Consider the following 16,091-nt stretch of genomic DNA (forward strand, 5'->3'; position numbering starts at 1 on the left):
TTAGAAGGGCAAATAAATGAATGTGCCAATCAAACAGCACAGAAAATGTGTTTTATCTGTCCAAATTTTAAACGTTTGCAGGGTTTTATTTTGACATTTATAAGAAAAGATATTTATGGTATGAAGTGCCCAAACCCATCTCAGTTTAGTTTTGCTTCTCCTCTGACACTTCTTTTAAGAGCTAAGTCAGCCAATCAGAAGCACAACTCAGAACCTCTGTTCTGATTGGCTGACCATTATCTGATTGATGCACACCCTGGTCAAATCACAGGTGAGCCCACTGTAGCTGACCACTATGGTTTGGCAAAAGTCACTGGAAATGCAAATGGCAATGGTCAGTGCTGAAATGAGCAAACAGACATTTGGACTAAAACGCTCCAACTTCATCTAGTGTGGAGCTTTACCCCGGAGCCGTAGGCCAGGTTCCAGTGAAAATCACTGGATCATCTGGTGGGTTTGGGATGACCGGCTGCAATGTTGCAGCACTGTGGTCCAATGCAGAGCTGGCAGAGCCACCCTCCCAGCCTCCAGTGCTACTCAACCCTCCAGGTGGACCAGTGCGCTGCCAATGTGCGTCCAGACCAGCCAGGGGGGCCTGTGTGAGGCCATCTGGGGCACCAGGTAGTTGGGTGATTGGGCAGCTGAGACAGCAAGAGTGGAAGACTGCGTGTATGAAGTATGCTTAGGCAACAGCTAGACAGAAAAGGCCATTAAACAGGTAATCGTTTTTTCAGAGATCCAAGTCAAGGCAATGAATATCATCCCTTAATTGTGAGTAAACAGGTTTGCAGTCCACACACATACACGCGAACACACACACACACCCACACACGCACACACGCACACACGTCACACACCCACCCACCCACCCACACACACACACACACACACACACACAGCAATACTAAGAGTTTTCAGTCCAAGTGACAGCAGCATACAAAACACTTAAAATAGCATGATAAAAGTAAAGATCGGTAGAAGAACAGAGTCAACAAGATTAAAAGCTCCAGAGTCATTAATAGAGTGATTAAAAATATAACCGATTTCAGGCAAACACCAAATCTTGAAGGGCTGGACTGTGCTGGGGGCACAGCTGAGGGCAGTGACGTTTTGTTGTGACAACACAATTTATGGAAGTCCTGACTGCTTCTTTTAAGGCAAGGTTCCTGAATGGCTGTGTGCATGTCTCTGTGGACTGAGCTCTCTGATACTATCACAGTATTTCTGTAGCACCTACACCTGCTTTATAATCAAAAAGGGAAAAAAATCACTTTTCATAATAACGATGTACTGATGAAAGCATTAGGTGGATTATTTTACTTCCAAGCTGATTATCTAGACACTATTATATTTACATATGAATAAGAAGGCAACAAAAGCATTTTTCTGTAATAAATAGATAGATACCAGTGGTTCCAGGTGTCAACATGAGAGGACAGACAAATAAAGATGCACTATTCAATATGCTGCATCAAAATACTTAACAAATAGATTAACTCCAGTTCTACCAATCCATGCTGAATGCAGCTTCTCTGTAAATATCATGATAAAAATCCTGTGCTCCTCCTGCTATCTGTCACATTCACTCTGTCACAGTGGACCACTGACATGGTCTTTACTGCCACAGCAAGTTGCCTTGCAGAAAAATGACTCAGATGAGTTACACAGAGTGAGGTACAGTATATACAGTTGTAGATTGAAGGAGAATGGTGGTGTTGCATCAGTACTCTCAGTACCATCAGATAGCCTGAGCTGAGATACTGCAATCGGTACCAAGAGAGAAATACTGAATGAAGTTGATTGATGTAAACAAGCCGGATAAACAAATCTGCAAGTCATGTCTGATTTATGAGCATTTGGAAGGCTTGTAAGACCTTTAGGTATGACACAAAAGATAAGCAAACACTACAGAAAATACATTTTGTAACAAATCCTCTCAATAATCTTGGGCACTCTTTCTCAGATTTATCTTGCAACCTCTCGTGAGGGTCTTGACCCCTCGGGCTCATAACGTCCTCCTCATAACAGAAACATGAATGATGAGCAACCTGAAGTTAGAGTGCAACACTGCCTGGTGCATCAAACCACACTGTCTACAGGTCCTCTGCTCACAAAGGCAGAGGGCATTCCTCTAGCGCGTACCAGTTTACACAACGGCTGCACTGATGCGTTCATTTAAGTGATAAGTGATACAAAGTGCGACACTCGTGGTGTTGGCCTGTGAGGCAGAGAGGGTTACCCTCAGCCCACATGCTAGCCATCACAGGATCCCTGTCTCAGTCACACTCACAGTCTGAATGTGTGTCTGTGTGTGCACATGATTGACTGTGTTTGAGTTACTTAAGTGTTAAGTTATCCTGACCAACACCCCCACAAAAAAAGATCAAATTCTCAATTACACACAAGTGTCTCTTCAATGCTGCGGTCTGTGTACAGATACACAAACAAACAGACATTAACGTCACACAAACACACCCACTCACCCACTCGTACACACAAAAACAGCAACAGACACACACACACTCACAGGCCAGAGGCGCCAGGCACTTCATTTCCTATTCCACCCCCTCTCCTTGTCCTCGGCACCCTCATATTCTACTTTGGCCTCCCCAACACTCAACCTTCAGTCACTATAGCAACCTCACACAGAGAGACTGGCAGCCAGAGGGCTAATCATGTCATTACAACATCTGTCAGAAAACACACACACCCTTAAACATGTATACAACTACGTACACTCATGCGCCCCCTGCAGCGCTTGGACCCAGATGTCACTGCATCCATACAGACGGATAGGAAAACATCACACTCACACACAGTGAAATAAGGTCAGGCTATAGAAGACTTTCTTACCTTTGTTCATGGTTCATCCTGGAACATGAAGTTAAAAAGTGGGAGCTGAAACAGAAGAGGACAAGATTTTTCATGTTTTTGAACTGTCTGAACACTTGATCTATCAACAAAAAAAACATATTGATCTTTTTTTTCTCCACTGTTTTCCTTGGCCAGGAAGAATCATTTGCTTGAAAACCTGTCTTGGATGAGACAAGAGAGATAAATGAAGGGAGGCCTACTCAGGGATTTGCTGGTAAAAATGGGCCAATCAAGTATGCTACAGAAGCATGCCTGCTGGGTATGCTGCTCTGCTGCCACCTGTAGACCACACCTGGTTACTTCACCGACAAAAACACCCAGGATGCTGACCTCAGAGAATTCACCCATGCACGACTGATACACCTGAGAGAGAGAGAGACTTGGAAAAGGGAAGGGGTGTCTGAGGTGTGCAAAAGTAAGTTCCTGCTGCACCAGACAGACAGACCGGCAGTATTTCACACCCTGTCTGATTCAAAATCAATCCCCTTGATAACATCTGACTTCTTTTGCTGTACAGTACATGCAACTCCCAGTGAAGCACCACACTGGGCTCAGTGTACTCTGTGCATCATCTAACAATACTTTCAAAGAGTTTGATGAAATCTATTTTGGTTTTTTGAAGTTTGGAGAGGCTTGCTACCAAAATGAGTCACAGACACAAACTCAACTCAAACTCCAGCCAACATCTGAAAAGGAAAAGTGCCACTCAGAACAAACACACACGCACAGCCTACACACACACACACACACACACACAGCCTACGTGCAGCCTCTGCATCTTTTAACAAACCAAAGAGGGGGTGAGTGAATGCTTTATATTTAGAATGGTGACGCTATGCGAACTTGAGCGCTAACATGAGAGGAAAGCTCAGCGATGCGTTGGAGAGCTGCATATTCAATAATGTATCAGAGGCAGCGTTTTTAAAACAGCTGGGGATCACCGCTCTGTCTTGTCCTGTCTGCCAGTCTGTCTCTTTGCATGTCTTTCCTTCACTATGTCCAGTGCGACGGCAGCAGATTTGCCACTCCTGTGGGGAGCCGATGTTTGGTTAAACTTTCATCCTGTCGACAGAGTCTTAACTCGCTCTTTCTGTCCCCGAGGATGAGCCTCTCTCTCTCTCTCTCTCTCTATCTCTGCTTCCTTCATTCTCTTTATCTTAGGTAAGATCCAACTGCTTTCTCCTTCTGTCTGTACTACCTCTCTGTTTCTCTCTCAGTGGACATGGCAGGGCCCTTTAGCAATATAAACGATACACAAAACACATCTGCTTTTGACAGGCAGTGAAGGTTGTATAGGTGTGGGAGCATGTGTCTGTTTGAAGGTCATCGTGATAATCAGTGCCTACCTGGCTCAGTTCATAGGTCCACCATGCTGCTTCATCCTTGAGGAACGAAAGAGTAAGAAAATCTCCCCAGAATTCTCCTGCAAGAGAGAAGAAGGGATACGGAGAAAAAGTAAAGAGGGAAGGGAGGGGAAGGGAAGAGGAAAAGTAGGAAAGGGATTAGGAACAGAGTCTTAGCCTTTCAGAACTCAATGCTCTTAAAGCCAACTCTGGCTTTCAGCTAAGTTACTCCTGTTTGTGGCTGCTAGAACGTGCCTTTGCATTGTTGTGTGTGTCTGTGTTTATATCATTCAGACTGCAGCTTCCCATGTGCTCACTGAGTTCAACTGCTGCAACAGAGTTGTTCCAAAAGCAGGTCGGGTTAAATGGACAGTCCCGGCTCAACTCCTATACGGGGGCAGGGGTGCGGTGGGGTTTGGCTTTTAAGGCTTTTAAGGCTTCCATGCCAGCTACTTACAAGCCGTACAGGGATGTGAGGGATGAGGGATTGAAAAGCTGGAGTGGGAAAAGCATGCAGCACCTCAGTATGATAAGTATACACTCTGACAGATCAAAGGGGTTGCATTAGGACACATGTGAACACTGGCACAGAGGTGTGTGAAACACTACCAGAGAGATACATATATATCTATAAGCAGGCATGTACGTATGTATAGATAGCCCATATGCACACACACGTACACATCCTGATGTTACTCTTCCACATTCTGCAGACTGCCGTGATCCTGTGTCATTACATCCTAAATTCTTCTGCCATCTATGGAGTGCAGCAGAGCACACCAGGTCGTAGCAAAACAGAACATCTCTTCGCTGGTGGAGTGAAATAAGGATGGCTCTCAAAGGATCACAGGCAGTTGCTGTTATTTTCCTTATGAACTCCATCCTCAGTTGAACTGTGAGGCCTCAAACAAACAACCTTCTGCAGTAATGCTGTGAGTCAGCCACTGTTATACAGCGGTTCTTTTTTTTTTTTACTTCTTTTAAATTTAGAAAAAGAAAGCATATCCAATCCAAGCAGTGATGACATACTCTAATTCTTATTGTAAGCCCCCACTTTGCATCAAGCTGTGAGGAGTCAGTCATGATATAATACAGCAAAAATAACATAGGGATTAGTTTACTATTGGCACTGTTGAGATGGTGAGAATGATTCCGTCATTGGCAGACGGAGCAAGGTGCCATGGAGAAAAGCCGCCACTTGTCTGTGCTGTTACACCATTCCTGTGTTTGTGCTGCTGACCGACTTACTAAATAAGGGCAGAGACGATGATGGCAGCATATATTAACTGCAGGATCTGATGGCGTTAAGATCACGAGCAATTTAATTGCAAATGAAAACTAGGACATATGTCATTACTGCTGCCTTCCTTGACGGCATCCAGTGTTCCCTGGTCAAAATGGAAAGACCCCACTCAGTGGAATAATAAAAAAAAAAAGAAAAAAGATGAAACTGAAGGAGCAGCATCTTTGCCGGGCTCTGACGATCTGCCTGAGACGTCTTGTAGATTTCACTGATGCCTTCGTAGCTTACATATGCTATATTTGCACTGTGGAAAATGTGTATGTGCGCCATATGTGAAAACTAGTTCACACCTTATTTTCAGCCGATGACACATTCCACGCTGGATTCCTCCACTTGCACCATGTTTCTTCTGTAACGATCTGACAATGGCTGGTGAAATCAGTTGGGTGGAGGATTATTATAAGCATCGGTTACCCTTTATTGCGGGCGCCGGTTTTCCTCTCCATCATGTTGTTTTGCTGTTGGGTTTCAGTGCTCCCTGGTTGGAAACCACCTTGTTAGTGAGAATGTGCCTCACCTGTGCTGGCCCAGCAGAAGTAATTAAAGCCTCATGCAGCCTTGTGCTGGAGAGGAAGTGTTTGGAAACTAGATCATTTGGAAAGCTCACGTTGGCGCAAGCAATTTCAGTTTACAGCTCTTGCACAATAAGCTGAGAGAAGCTGTGTTTATCCTGTTTTGGAGGACGTGGCATTACTGTAGTTTCCTCCCAGATTTTGTGTGATAAAGTGGCACCCATGGTGAAAGCCTGTCTGCAAACCCTTTTAGTTGCTTTGAATCTCTGCAAGGACTCTCATGGGAGCCCTTCAGAGCAGCCTTTGAATCCCTTTTATGTTGATGGCTGAAGTGACTATTCAGCGAGAGTTAAAAATGTTGATAGTGATTTGAAGTGAATTCAACTGGAGTTGCGTCGTGCGGACATCACCTCGCAGGCTTCTGCTGATGGCGGGGAGGATTCCGGGGCAAAATGGCATATTATTTAGGTCACAGAAGCACTTTCGCATACCCTGATCACACCATGAACCAAACTACTTCTGCGCCGATCTGCACAGCACTGGCCCAGATAATTTTTTTATGTCTAACCTTAACCAGGGCAGCTCAGTGGAACTTGGTTTACTTTGGTTTGACTTCACTCAGCATGTGCGAAACACTCTTCTTAGGTTTCTGTCAACTGGACTCATCATCAAGGCAAGTGGGTAAGCAGGGCGGCAGAGTGGGCATCTAGAGTCCGCATCCGATTGCAGTCTCTTTAAGTACTACTTATGGAATGTAGAGTCATGCAGTACAATGTACGTACCATGATGACACTGATAGATTATCTACAAACTTCATCTCGCTGCACCTTCTGTCTTGACTGGCATTCCAGTGTGAATCATTTTCAGATCAAATGCTCATCAGAAGTACAATTTTCTATAAATGTATATTTCAGCAGCAAAATTAACCTTGTAAACATGTTTACTCTTTCGAGGTACATACGCAGCAGTGATCAAAGCTTGCCCAAATTGCTTGAGGAGGTTATTGCAGGTCAGGTTGGCAACAGGGACCCTCAGAATGACACAGCTCTGTGTAAACAACTTGTACTTGTTTACAGAGTCTATGCGAATATCTAACGTTTAGGAGTTTACACAAAGGGATAGGCATCTAATCTGCCTCTACATGGCTGATTAAGCATTTGGAGAGGAGACATGATGCACAAACGGCTGCATAATTCAAGTGTGCCTTCTCGAGTGACCTCCTCGAGACTGAGCGCGGCTGCTGGTGGAAGGATTTTTCTTTTCCAACCCGTCGAATATGTACATTTACTGCAAGTGAGACTGCAAGATAACTGAGTGCAAGTGAAGAGGCACACAGAGGACAGAACTTCAAGTCACATTTTACTCCTAAAATGCATTTAAAAAAACAGAAGCTTGACTTAAAAACCTAAAGTAGGATGAAAACAGCTACATCTGGCATTTTGAGTCAATTCAGATTACAATGCCCTAGGGTGCCTCTGCGTGTTGATTTAATTTAACCAAACGCAAAAGTCTTAACCAAAGAGATGTGTTTTAAATCTCATGTCTCTATTGGAATTGTTGAGAAGACATTTATTCATAACACTGAATGAGAACAATGGCAGAAATATGCAAAAAAAATAAAATAAAAAACACACACACACACGTATGGAGAGAGAGAACAGAAAGCATACTGGATGTTAAATTAGCCCAACTGTATGCACTGTACGAGACGCCCTGACCCTCAGTTTATCTTGATATAATAGAGTTGTCAGTATTCTGTTTTTGTTATTCTGCTCCTCTTCTTAGTGTCAAGTGGTTTTCACGCAGACCCTCAAATACTGTATGAAAACAGCTGTTCTCATGCAAGCCTGCAGCTGTCAGGCAGCACATGAACTTAGGTATGATCGTGGCGTTAGGTGGTTAGGGCTTCTTTGTTACCACAGCTGAATTGGTTCAAATGTAAATTATTGGCAATTGTACAATTCAAAAGAAAAATAACTTCACTATTTTGGTTCAGGCTCACAGTCAACACACTGTACGCTAACAACAATGTTAGTGACATACTGGAGCATTTAGCAGCCAGGATTTAGTGCCGACCAAAACTAAAGAACTAGAAGAAAACTGAAAACTGAAGGTCATGAAGCAAATGGCTAACGGAAACAAATCATGTCTCTCTTTTGCTAATCAGAATATCAGTGTGTAATCTGCAATTCTGTCAGCTCTTGACTATGGTGACATACATATGCATGTCTCTCACGTCACTTTAAAGGATCCTGACTCAGTATATGACAGTTCTTTGGATGAATTCCTCTCTCCCTCTCCACAGCAGCTTGTGAAAATGAAAAAGGTGGGCTGGTCCTCTGCAGCTGACAGAGGGAAATCGCATTGGATGTTATTTATGTGGAAGGGTTTATTGCAAAAATCTGCCGCATTATCTGTACTCTCTGATCTCATATAAACACAGCAGGTCCAACGTCAGATCACAGGGTATTTCAACATTTGCTGAACCCGATGTTCAAACTGAACTTGGGAGAACTAGATTGAAGTACTATGTTCCTTACAATTGGAATAGTCTGCAGAAAACCTTGAAACGGAAATCTCTATTTTCACAGGAGACTTCTAAAAGACTGCACTCAAGTCTGTGAGTGAATTTTCTGCCTCTGTTCATATTTAAGCTGCATATGTTTATTCTTGTGCACAGGTCCCTCTGAGATCACAATCTGAACAAGAATACCTGTTTAAATAAAGAATGTAATGAATAAAGAACAGAAGACTTCCATTGGCTGAAACCACCAATCTTGATAAATGCTAACTTTTGTTTTGTGCCTACTAGGTGTTTACATAGGAAATTATATTTGAACATGTTCACCGAATCAACTTTGTCAGGTGATAATGTGTGGCAGCTTGTTGCACTGCCCTCAGGTGGCTAAAAAGAATCAATGGTAAGCTGCATTCACATATTTCAGAAGCTGTGACAAAATCCATGAAAGCACTTCCATACAGGTGAAGGACTTGCACTAAATTCTTATCAATTAATAAATAACCCACACCACAGTTTCAAAGTCAAGTCAAAGTCGAGACAGCCCCGACAACATCTCTAGGGTTATTTTCTCAGACTGAACAACGAAGCGCCAAAATAACACGACCTTAAATTGATGGAGGACAGCATTCAAACCCTTAAGTACTGTACGTTGTGTACACAAATCATGGTTCTGAAGTAACAATCTGCTCTATTGTGTCTCTTAAGGGACTAAAGCACTTGAAACTTCTTCTCCTGTCACATAATGGCATACAGAAAAGGGCTGAATTCAAGAAAGATATTATTTTCATGTTTACTGGTAAGAAGAAAAAAAAACTGCAGCAGAGGGTGGCTGTGAGAAATCTACAGCATAACAAAATTCCATGTAATGGCTGCGTAATGACACAGCTTGCACAAAAGGTACAAAAATCCCCGCTGTGAAACGGTGTCATGCCATTGTGAAATAATCCCATATTTTGAAATTCTATTTAACACTACAAGGACGAGGAAATCACGATGACTATTCTTCCGAGCAGCGGTTGCCATTGTGTGCTCGGGGTGGCCCTGTAGTCATGGATATATGGTGACAATTTTGAATTATCATTTGGTAGGTGCAACAAATTACTCACTGGTGTCCCACTTTTAAAGACATATTAGACGCTACTGTGCTCGGGGCCAAGAGAACGAATGACTGAGAGAGCGAATGAAGTGAAAGTGTCTACAACACAGAGGGGAAGCAAGACAAATGGACGCGTGTTATGGGGGTGAGAAAGAGAGACGGAGATAAAGAGAATTATAGCAAATGAGAAAGGGCAAATGACATATAAGAGGGGGGAAGAGCATCTAAAGTGGAGAAACTCTGATAGAGCTTTGCCTTGTTCCATCTGCTCAGCTATCATCTTTGAAAGGCAAAATTACACAGTACATCTAATTCCCTCACACAGTTAACATCAAATTGTCTCAGTGCTAACATCCTAATGCTTTCACTTGCAGACAATGCGTGCAGCTTTTCTCACTAAGAACGTGCAAAGTTCTGGATTAGAAACACCTGACATTTTTCTCTCCAAGGCGAGCGAGATGGAGTGATAATTCAGGCAGGATAAATAGAGAGAGGTGGCAGAGTGTCACCGAGGTGGTGGGAGGTGAGGCCGGCACGACCTGACTCCTGCTTGTTTCTTGCTTTTGACGAGATCACAAATGTTAGGCTGATATTGGATTCCCACGAGCGCTGAATGGGAATGCTGGAGCAGAATTAGAATGGCTGACAGAACGACTGCAACGTGCTTCCTAATGAAGCCTCTCAGTCCCTCTGCTAAAGTGACCCATTTTCTCTTTCTCTCTCTTTTCCTTCCCCCCTCTCGCTGATACAGCTGCCCCAAATTCTTCACAGGGAAGAATATGCATAAATTTAATTAAAATGGCTAAAATTATTGGGATAGATTTTTATATCCCCCTTTTGCAAACCATTAGTGGTGAGGTTTGCTTGGACTAGGTAGGTGAGGAGCTGGCGGGGTCAGACCTCATTGTCAAGGGAAAATGTCACCATGGACATAGTAAATTACACAATGAACTTTAACTTTCCAGGATAAGACTGGATTGAAAAGCTGTTTTTATGTGCATGAATGTGTGCGGTATCAAGACAATTATATATTTTACCAGTACCAAGTACCAGTCCTTTTCTAGCTCTTTAAATGATTTCCTGGTGTCTTTTCTATAAAACTACTACAAGACAATTAGGAGGGTGCGCTCCTTCGCCCTATTTTCTTTTAATGCATTATGAAATTGTTTTTAAATACCCACCAGACTTCTTTGATTTTATTGTTCTGACACAATTGCGCTGTTTTAGGAGTATTAAAAGGGTTTGAGGTTTATGGTGTAGAAGTGTGGGGACTGGTCCAAATTGCAAACCCTTGCAAGATAGCAGGGGATTTTGTTAAATATCTTGCAATTAAAAATTCCCTGGAGCGACTGATTATACAGCACTCAGACACCCACTATGTAAGTGTACAAGGTTGTTAGCTGAATAGAAGATGATCTGTTTCCATGCTTGAAATGGGTTGTGGTTTTCCAGAGGTGTTTATGAACATAATTGGTCTTGGACAGCCTGAGTGAGCCACAACAGACAGAATATCAATTCAGTGCTGGTTTCACATTTAGTTCAAGTTCTGACAGTGCAATACATGTGTAACAGTGTTAAATTACTTTTTTCAGCACTAGTACCATAAGGGATTACAATTTGAAGTTCTGTTATTACAACTACTTATCCTTTTAATGCTGCTCGGCTACAATAGAGAGTCAGTGTTACAGTAGATTCTGCCTCTCTGGGCAGTAGATCAGGTCAGAAGTTCTTTGGAAAATAACAATGTTTTTGTGTTTTGAGCTACAAATTCCTGGTACTGAGAGGACTTCAATAAAAACTATTTCCAGTAAGCCTTTGCATCACATGACAGAAACTAGTTTTTCTAACTTATTGCTTTAGTAGAGAGATTTTACAGATATGATCATAACCAATCATATTATGTTTGTGTCACATTGTTTAAAATGTACTTTCAAGCTGCTGAGAAAACATGTCAGTCTCTGCTTGTGAGTCCAAGATATTGGGTATGTTTGATGTCGGCAAGTCTCCCACTTGGTGTCAAGAAACTGTTGGCAGAATGGCTGCAAATGCACCACTGCTGGCAGTTGCATTAAAGCAACATTGCGGAGTTTATCAGCCTTAAAATAATGTTTCCAGACTCATTGCAATGGTAGAAAAATGGTTAATAGGATGAATGGTGCTGCCACTGCAGCCTGAGCCGGGTTGCGTCGTGTGGGAAACACTGTCGTTTATTAATGGGAAACGCTGGATGCGCAGGCTGATAAGGTTTTGTTTTTACCCCCCCCCTCCCCGCCCCCCAGATGATAGCGCTTCTCAACCAGATGGTGGAAGCACTGAGCTGAAACTCCACAATGTTGCTTTAAAATAAATTCAACATGCGATTCATACACCAGCTAATTCTTAAGGAGCTATAAGGATTTCTGATAGAAATGCTGAATGAGAGATTTCTTTAGTTCCAGCACTGAGTGGCAGAAGCTGGTCGACCAGAGGTTGATGCCGAATGTGACATCAGGACTTTGGGCTCTTTGGGGTAATTTTCACTGTGGACAAGTTACAAAGAGTTTGATAGAGGGTTGATGTCAGTTTTGTGTCTGGGTGGCAGGCCACTGCAGTGTGCTCCAGGGGCATGAGCAGATGGCATGTACCCAAAAACGAGTCATTTCAAAGTCTGTCTTCTAACTTATAGTGTGGTCTTAGCTTTCGTACTTGTTAGTCGCCTTCACCGAAAAATCAGCATTGCTTGAAGTTTGGAGGAGGACATTTTGTAAACTCTTGATGATCAGTTGAGGCTTCTTACAAAATGTAACCAAATTACTAAACCTCATTGTCTCATTTGTTTCTACAGGTTAGATACAGAATATGTCACCTTTGATCACTGAGGCTTTAAAGGGGAACTATGAAAGTTTGGCCACGTTTTTGCTGTTTTGCTCTTAACCCTCCTCCCTCCCCCACCTGGCCATGTACATTTGGTTTTAACTAAGCTGATGAGAAGGCAATCCATGGAGCGGTGGATGAAGTGATATACAGTATTATATATGTTTTACAATGTGTATATTTGTTTAGTCTCATCTGTCATGTACAAGAGGTTGCGAATTACGGGGCGTGTTTGTGTCGTGGTGCCTCAGAGACGAGAGCTGGGACACCAGGTTGGTTTTCGGCCAAGAGACGCTACATGGAAGGTAGAGAGCCTCCATTCTCCCTGTAAAAAGTAATTTAACCATCTCAATTACTAGAAAGCGTTTTTAATTAAGGTAAAAATCTTGCATAATTGCTCTTTAATTTAATTAGAGGTGCTGTTACTGAGCTAGGCTGCGTAACAAGGCAGTAATGTCACAGAATGTTAGATGACAAATATATAACAAGTAACTGATTGCATTTTTGATTTACATTGTGTTTTTCACTTGGAATCTCATAATATAAAACATAGTAAAATCAATTTCTTAATTATTTCTACGATCTGATACGTGTTTGTAAGCTGCATCGTTTTCTGTGCTGATGGCATTCTGTCTTCACATCAGGAAGGAGGAGTAGATTTCTTCTGTCGCCGCTCCTGTGGCTGCATGAACGTGCAAGTTTGTGTGTGTGTGTGTTTGTGTGCTCGGGTGTGTTTGTTTCTTCCTGAGCATCTGCTGTCATCCCGTTGGTGAAAAACGAGGTGCATATAAGTCATTCAGTGAGAGGTAGTCACTAATAGGATAGAGGCTGCTCCCTCTCAGCTACCCAGGCACACACAGACACACACAGACACACACACACACACACACACACACACACACACACACACACACACACACACACACACACACCTCCACAGGAATGAGCTATGGCCTTATTACCCACCTCACTTCCTTGCAGCCGGTGTCCTCCCGTAAAAGCACAACAACACTGTTCCTGTCATCTCTCCTACACATGCTCCATCCATCCATCCATCCATCCATCCATCCATCCATCCATCCATCCATCCATCCATCCATCCATCCATCCATCCATCCATCGTTTTGCTCCCTACTCTTTCTCACATAGCCCCCACCTTTTCATTGGACTTTTTCTTCTTCCACAGACCCCCTCCCCTGCCCCCCCCCTCCTCCCCCACCCTCATCAACTCTTTACCTCCCCTCCCTCCTTCCCTCCACATTTCTTTTCTCTTTACCTCATTCCCCTCTCTGCTCCCCACCTCCCATCGCCTTCCTTTCCTCGTTTTCCTTGCTGCTTCCTTCTCTCCCCACCTTGGTCACCTGATTTCTGCCCTGCATTAAAATAGCCTCTTCCACACCTCTCCACTCCGCACAGCACCTACCTGATTTACTCAGACCCCCCTCCTCCCTTTTCCTCTCTGCTCCAATCCTACCTTAACCCGACCCATCCCTCTCCTTTCCTTTCATTTCCTTTCCTCTCCTCTCCATACTCTTCTAAACTTTCATCATACGCCTCCCCGCTTGATCTATTAATCTCTCTCTGTTCTCTCTCAGCCTTCCTTATCCCCTTAGCTCCTTCCCTCTCTCCCTCCTTCTCACCCTAGTTCCTCCACTTCTCCCAGCACCTGCTGGTGAAGCTGTCTAGACTGGCAATGAAATGAGGATGGAGGGAGAGAGAGGAAGTGGATGGGAGACAACACAGGTAGGGGGTGGATGTGCAAGAAAGTAGGAGGATATGAGAAATAAGAGGTACTTAGTAAATGGGGAGTAACAGGAGAGGATGGGAATGTTTGAGGAGAGATAAAGTTGATAGAAAAGTCGAGTACATGGCATGAAAGAGAGCAGAGATATTATAAAGGGGCTTGTGATCTAAGGAGGAGCTGTTCAGTTAAAAAAAAAGAAAAGAAATTCCACTTTGTGTTTCCTTTTGAATTGTCAGTTTCATTTGTTTTTGCTGTAAATTGTTTGGCTTCTTGCAGCGAACACAACAGCAATCATTTTCAGTGTTTCACTGCTTCACACCCGCTGAACACCTCTGTCCACTCATCTGTCATTTCATTTTTGAATTGTGCCCTATTTCTTTCAGGAGATGTGATGAACCTGCCAAATTCACACGTAGTATCAAAGTGAAGAAACGTGATCCAAGGGGACTTTGTCCGTTTCTTCCTGACAGACGACAACATGAATGAATTGCGTGCCATCGGCCCCATCACAGGTGCGGGCGGAGGAGTAGGGGACGGAGGAAAGAGTGAGTGGAGGGGGAAAAAAAGAAATGAAGGACTCAATTGAGTGATGAGGGAAATGAGGACAAACAGATGCTAGATTACATCTTTATATGACTGATACAAACACACACACACACAGTTTGGTTTGATAGCCTGCATGTTTGTGTGGCTCAGTGTGTGTGTGTGTGTGTGTGTGTGCGCGTGCCTGACAGAGGGAGGTGTCCTGTCTGTCTGTAACAGGATGTGATAATTAACCTTTTTCCCGCTGAGTGGGGCTATTAAAGCTTAGACTGTAAACGGGTTTCATCACAGACACGACACATTACACAACTTTAAGTATTTAGAGCAGTTGTACGTATACAGGGACACTGTGCACTGGACCAGTTCAAGCAGGGGTCAGTCTGCCTGTCCATGTATGTCTATATTTATCTGATGTATCTGCCCACCTGCCTCCCTGCTCATTTGTCACTCTACGTTTGATTCATGACCAGCCAACGTGAGAAACGTTCTGTTATTTAAACAAGCAGAATTATTCAAGCAGGCCCCCAAAATGCCATGAAATCCAGATCCATTAGATGACTTTTTTTTTTCTTTCTCATCATTTCATCACTGAACATGATTGACAGCTAAATGGCCTCACAAAATACACACACATGCACATGGATAAAAACACTAATTCTAATAATATTCAGATCATTTACTGCAATGACAGTAATAGCGTACTATACAATCATCCTTTACAAGTAAAACTCCTGCATTTCATGTTTTTCTTAAGAAAAAGGACAGAATAGGCTATTAGCAACAAAATGTACTCAAGTTTGAAAGGTAAAAGTACTTATCATGCAGAGCAGCCCCTGACAGTGTCATAACACTATATCATTATTTTTTGGTGCAGTACTTTAATTTTGCAGTCGGTCAAGTACTTTGTATGGGTGGTTTAATCTGTAATGGAGGTTTTCAAACTGTGAGGAAGACCTCTCCAGGCCCTGCATTTGCAGCAGAGACCGTGACACACAGCTCATGGAGACAATCAAGGTACTTTAGTCACCTAATTGTCGCAATTTCCTTCAAAACCTCTCCTTCTTTGAGTCATAACTCAGTTAAATCTGAGCAGAAAGACATAACACGGATATTTTTAGACTAAGTGTGACTTACACTCTCCGAGCATCCAAGAGGATTCATACTAAAACAACTCTCTCATAATCCCAGAGCCTGCCTGCCTGAGAGTCTCCACTTTTCAAGTTTACTTAAGTATCAAATTCATCCATTGATTGCTGTCTGTGTACCCATGGGCGCAATATAGACCGGAACGGCTAATAACTA

The 16,091-nt window shown here is 43.1% G+C and overlaps 1 protein-coding gene across 1 annotated transcript in view; it reads right to left on the reverse strand.

Annotated features, from left to right (window-relative positions):
- The window catches only part of ptprdb (protein tyrosine phosphatase receptor type Db), a 144,337-nt gene that overhangs the window by 98,302 nt on the left and 29,944 nt on the right, over positions 1-16,091 (reverse strand). The window contains exons 4-5 of the mRNA XM_085776381.1: positions 4,221-4,297; positions 2,854-2,898 (exon numbers count right to left, since the gene is read on the reverse strand). The gene's annotated coding sequence lies outside the window, so the exon portion shown is untranslated. The remainder of the gene's footprint in view (positions 1-2,853; positions 2,899-4,220; positions 4,298-16,091) is intronic.

This window comes from Trachurus japonicus, chromosome 1, assembly GCF_045865225.1.
Source record: "Trachurus japonicus isolate A0001 chromosome 1, Traja_1.0".
NCBI lineage: Eukaryota > Metazoa > Chordata > Actinopteri > Carangiformes > Carangidae > Trachurus > Trachurus japonicus.